Source organism: Garra rufa, chromosome 2 (genome assembly GCF_049309525.1).
Source record: "Garra rufa chromosome 2, GarRuf1.0, whole genome shotgun sequence".
NCBI lineage: Eukaryota > Metazoa > Chordata > Actinopteri > Cypriniformes > Cyprinidae > Garra > Garra rufa.
In genome coordinates this window covers 29,615,772-29,622,295 of record NC_133362.1, presented here as the reverse complement: position 1 = coordinate 29,622,295, position 6,524 = coordinate 29,615,772, and positions in this window count along the sequence as shown.

Genomic DNA, 6,524 nt, shown 5'->3' with positions numbered 1-6,524 from the left:
GTAAAATTCCTACTGTAAATATATCAAAATGTAATTTTTGATTAGTTATATGCATTGTTAAGAACCTAATTTGGACAACTTTAAAGGTGATTTTCTCAGTATTTTGATTTTTTTGCACCCTCAGATTCCTGATTTTCAAATAGATGTATCTCGGCCAAATATTGTCCTATCCTAACAAACCATACATCAATAGAAAGCTTATTTATTGAGTATTCATATGATGTATACATCTCAGTTTTGTAAAATTTAACCTTATGACTGGTTTTGTGGTCCAGGGTCACATTTAAGGTCAAAGTCTTTTCGTCTTTTAATACGTAGTAAATTGATTTTTTAATATGATTAATTGATTTGTAAATATGCCTGACAAGACTGTTACACTGAATGACATTTTAGTGGATACCTTCTGTAAATTAAGGAAATGTATGATTATTATTTAAATCAAAGAAAACCTTTAAATATTAAAAAAAAAATTTAAAACAGTATTACACTTGTTTTTATGCCTTTTACGTCTTTGACCCACATACTAACTAACTAATAGGCATTTTCCCCTCTAAAAGTCAAATTTTTAAAACTATTTATTAAACATAAACATACATACTTACACATATATAGTTGTTACTTTGAAATAAAAATTACTACAGATTTAGATGCATTTGTATAAGACAAAAAAGATATAATGATATGAAAAAGTGTGAATTTATTAATTTCAAAAACTGCTTACAGAAACACTCTTACAAATATTCATACTTTTTAACATCAGAAAATGCAAATCTTTGAAAGCAATGATGCTGCAACAGCTCTTACTATCAGAATGAGAATGCTAAATGCGAACTCTACCCTCGCTGCTCTGCAGTAAATGTATGTCACGTAAAATGTGAGCCAGCACTCCATATCCCGCTTTCACCGGCCCGTCTTCCACCAGTTCCTGCCACCCCGGAGGTCAACGAGATTAGCCCGAGAACGTGAGAGGAAGCCGGGGATGGCCTGGTGTGGGGAGCCTCCCCTCGCTCTGCCTCCATCTCCTCTCCCCTGTGATTTAAATTCAATCGCCGAGTGCATCGGCGCGACACAGCCGCCATTAAAGCAGCGTGCTATTTACACATCATAAGCCAGTCTATTACATTGACATCCCGAGGAGCGCACTTCAGCCCCGCGCGAACTCATCCTCGGCCCACAACCGGGCCCCCTCTCTGTTTGCTCTGTGCTCCGGCATGCTGATTGGGCGATTTCGGAGCGATATGACATTCCACTACTGCAGGACGACGTGTTAGGTCATCTCTCTGAAGTAGTCAGGAGGCATTCATTATTTTGGGCGAGGGAAAAAATTCGGAAGAAAGGTCAGCTAAGAGATGAGAACGGTGTGGGGTGATTTTAATAGAGGTGCTGGTGTTACACTTGAGCAGGGAACATATTCCCCTTGATAGTGTATAGCCCACATTTACAATATATCCACACCATCTCAGCCAAAAAGTGTGTTTAAACTGTGGAGCAAATGTTTGCTTTTATGTATTTTATCCGGTATATGGAACCAGTACCAATGTTCCTTCACTTCTGTCTGTTCACTGCACCACTAAAGACATTAAAAATATTTGAGCACTTACAATCAGATGGCTTGAATTGTGTGTGAGTGTGAGTATATTTGTGTGTGACTGATGTTTATATACTGGGGGTGCCCTGAGGAGAGTGAACTCAAAGCGGCTTAACGTTGTGGAGTGAACCCTTGCTGAACTCGGAGCAGGTGGGGAAATATTCTCTGTCTCAGTGTGTCTCTTGTACTCCTGGACCTGCTTTAAATTTATTAGTGATCAGTTGAGCTTTATCACTTTTTTTACTCACAGACTCTGTGGTTAAATCTGGCTATGAAAACACAATCATGGAAATTACATGTAGATGTAAAACATTCCTACTGTTGCACGATGTTAGAGTTTATTCAATTTTTTGAAACAATAAAAATAATACTTTTTCAGCAAGGAATAGATCAAAAGTGAGTAATATAATGTAACAAATGAGTTCTTTTACATTTTTTTATTCATCAAAGACTCCTGAAAAAAGCATGGTTTCAAAAAAATATTAAGCACCAAAAGTTTTTTTTTTTTTTTTTTTTTCTTCAGCAGAAAATATATTTCTTTCATACCAAGGAAAGTTTAAATCTATTAACATATTTACTGACATATGTGACCCTGGACCACAAAAACATCATAAGGGCCAATTTTATGAAATTGAGAATTACACACCATCTGAAAGCTGAATAAATTAACTTTTCATTGATGTAAGTTTGTTAGGATAGGACAATATTTACCTGAGATACAGCTATTTGAAAATCTGGCATCTGAGGGTGCAAGAAAAATCTAAATATTGATCAAATCGCCTTTAAAGTTGTCCAAATGAAGTTTTGATATATTTACGGTAGGAAATTTACAAAATATCTTCATGGAACATGATCTTTACTTTATATCCTAATGATTTTTGGCATAAAAGAAAAATCTATAATTTTGACCCATACAATGTGCTGTTGGCTATTGCAACAAATGTGTTACTTATGTCTGGTTTTGTGGTCCAGGGTCACATATCGCTCAAGACTTGCTAAAAATAAAAATTACAATTAAACTTTATTTGCAGTACTACTGTACTTGTGCATAAACCACATTTCTTAATATTAAGCCTAAAATGTGCTTTAATGTCACTATTGATGAGGATAGTATAATCTTTGATAGATATATATTAGTCTTTAAATGCAAGATTTAGCACAACTAAATATACTTAAGTATATCTTTAGCACTACTTCCGCAAAATTAAGTCCAAAATAAGTTGTTGCAGACTTTAAGTATACCAGTTTAGTATACAAAAAGTACAATTGTGGGGTATTTTTACGTACGTAAATATGTAAATGTATTTGTAGTACACTTAGCATAAAATCAATGTATTTCAAATACATTTTAGTATATTTATTAATATCTAGGAATAAAATTAACTTCTTTAAAAAACATTTAAAAATCTTACCAACCCCAAACTTTTTAACTGTGGAGTATATATATGTAGGGTTCAACAAATATTATTTTTGACATTCTTGTTTATCTAAAAAAAATATCCTTGCTGAAAATTTAGCATTGCCATCACAGGAATAAATTCAAATTTTATTTTTTTTTATAAATATTTAAAATTAAAAAAATATAAATTATTTTAAATTGTAATAATATTTCACAATGTTGCTGTTTTCACTGTCTTTTTGATCAAATAAATGCAGCCTTAAGAGCATAAGAGACTTCTTTCCAAAACTTTTTAAAATTCTTACCAACCCCAAACTGTAGTAAATATAAATGCTGGGTTAGACCAATATTCTTTGCGGCATTTTTCAATATGAATTGTTACACTTTTAATACAGACTATCATTGCATACACATGCCTACATCAGATTACATGGATGAAGCCCAAAAGCCCCGTGATTAGTTTGGAAAGATTTTAATATTCATGAAGGATGGAATGTCCACCCATGGAGAGAGTGTTTTGCTTTGGTTACATGCTGACATATTGGCTAGCTTGTGAATTTATAAAATGAAACCAAAAACTTATGTAAGTTAATTCCTGCACACCTGCATTTGTATCTTTTTGGGTTAGGAATTTGTTTAATTTGCAATTTTTGGTTTCAACTATTTTAGTTGTTTTAAAATAATACATAATAGGTTAGGAATCAATTTTTCTACCTTATTTCAAATACAGAAGACTATGTTTTGTGGCTCAATACACAATGCATACCGCATACAGCGTTTATTACTTTGATGATTCAATTCACTGTATTCAATGCAGCTTTGATACTACAGATCTATCATCACAAAAGAGTGTATTCAACAGTTGTTGAGATGGTATTGCAACTGCAAAGCTGCACATCATGCCCTAAAGAAAAAAGATCCAAGCTGGCAACATGTCAAGCTGATGTGTCACCACATTTCAAGGACAGAAATACAGACCAGTTATCATGTTGTTAATGTAAATTACAATTGACTTTTATTGGTCTACCACTTACTACGAAATTTCCCGTCTTTAAAGACAGTCATAAAAATTATTATAGTGTACTGCAAGTGCAAAGTTTTTATATGAGGAAAAAGAAACAGTAAATCACCAGCAAGACCTCTTGTTGAAGACGTCTTCCTTCCTATTCGTCTTTGTTTACAGGTAAGAAAGAAATATAGTCACAGTCATAGGCGAAAAAACCAAATAATGAATAATAATAGACACATTTACTACTGCTACAAAAATGTGACTAGCTATTAAATATATAAACACAAAAGAAATAATAAACTAACAAGCAAACTTAGTCTTATCAGTTACTCTTGAATAATTCAAACTGAAGAAAAAATACAAAGAACACTAGATAATAAAAAAAAGTGCTTCTGCATTTACAAAATGGTCAATTTCAGTCCTAAATATTTTTTACATTTTAATATGCTTCACATTTATACACAAAATAATTTTGGACCTGCGTTAGGTTGCCACACGATGTCCAATGTAAACCGTGCGTCCTCAAGCAAAACCAGTTGGAAGCCACTGATCTAAAGCTCTTTAAGTAGTTGAGAGCTTGCAGGGAATCTCTTCATGGTTATCATACCCCATCTAGTGGCTGGAGCCGGTTAGACTGATAAACTAAAACTAGCGAAAGCCAGCAAACCTCTCTCTCTTCTCCACACCGCCTATGTCCTTATGCAAGCATGAGGAACAGAGCCAAAGATCAGTCAACTGCCAGTCAAAAGCTGTTATTACACATACAAGTCAATATGAAAGAATGAACAAGAATACAGCGCTACAAAAAAGAGAAGTATGAGTCGTTGCGAATAGAAAATGTAGAAGCTGTTTGTATAATAAACCAAATGTAATAGCTTGAGGTAGATTGAACGAAGTGGAACCTGCTGTGTGTGCGGCTGCGATTGTGATCGTAAATATGGTTCATGTTATGTAGATAGAAAGATGTAAGAATGTGTGAAAGCGCTGGCCTATATTGCCCCCTTGTTTCGCGATGCCATTATCCGTCTGAAAACGGATCCCCGGCGAGCTTCTTTTGCGTTTTCCCTCTCAAAGAATAAGTGCACAAAATCGATCTCAGGTCTTGCGAGCAAAGCTGCGTCTTATAAGGTTACAGATGGGAGCATTTAATTCACGTCTAGGGGCAATTCACACACACATGCTAGTGAAAGAGAATATCTCTTTCCCAGAGAACCTGTGCACCAGAAGTGCTCCACCTGTTCCTCGCCGCTTTCCCGCCGTAGCATTTTCCTGTCTCCCCCCCCACCCCCACCCCCACCCCATTCTGGAGATAAACATCTGTGTGTGACATGGCCTTCAAATTGACCATGTTAACGACTCTCTTCCATACAGTAAGCAGTCATGTTGAAATGGGGGGATTTCCTCATCTGTTGTGACTTTGGCTGTCAACAAAGGGGAACCGTGTTACAGTATCTGTCCTGTTCTGCTAAATTTTACCCTCTTCTAGCATTTCAGCGTGGGTCTCCCAGAATAAGTATATCAAAACAAAACGAGGAGGTCGGGTTGCATTGCTGCCTTTGGTACTGGAAGTTTTACTGCTCTGTGGTGTTCATACGTGAAAGCAGAAACAGATGAGCTACAGGTAATACCACTGTCACTCACGTTAACACAGACCTTTACTGCAATGGAGAACAGATATGGAGTCTCTCAAGTCACTGTGTATTTGGTCTTCAAGTTAATAAATAAAAAACAAGTAAATACTTTTATATATACATTTATACATCAAAAATAAAGTTATAATTCTGAATATATAAATGTAAATCTGAATATTTTCTTATACTTTTGAATATGTAGTTATATATAAAAAGTTACGTCTATAGATATAAATCTGAAGACATAAATGTAAATCATTAATATGTGACCCTGGATCACAAAACCAGTCATAAGGGTAATTGAAATTGAGATTTATACATCATCTGAAAGCTGAATAAATAATAAGACAATATTTGGCTGAGATACAACTATTTAAAAATCTGTCATCTGAGGGTGCAAGAAAAATCTAAATATTGCTAATATCGCCTTTAAAGTTGTCCAAATTAAGTTCTTAGCAATACAAAGTACTAATCAAAACTTAAGTTTTGATATATTTATGGTTGGAAATTTACAAAATATCTTTATCGAACATGATCTTTACTTAATATCCTAATGATTTTTGGCATAGAAGAAACATTGATAATTTTGACCCATAGAATATATAGATTACATATAGATTATCTGAATATATATAGATTTCAATAAATCTGAATATATAATTATAATTCTCAATATATACAGCAGATGTTAATCCTGAATATATATTTATTATTACAGAATATATACATGCATATATATATATATATATATATATATATATATATATATATATATATATATATATATATAATATATGAAAATTAAGATGCAAAAACCTCTAAGTCTCTCTGGATTTTTCTGAGATTTTTCTTTTAAATTAGTATTTTTATTAGACTCCTATGTTTAGGTTCAATAAT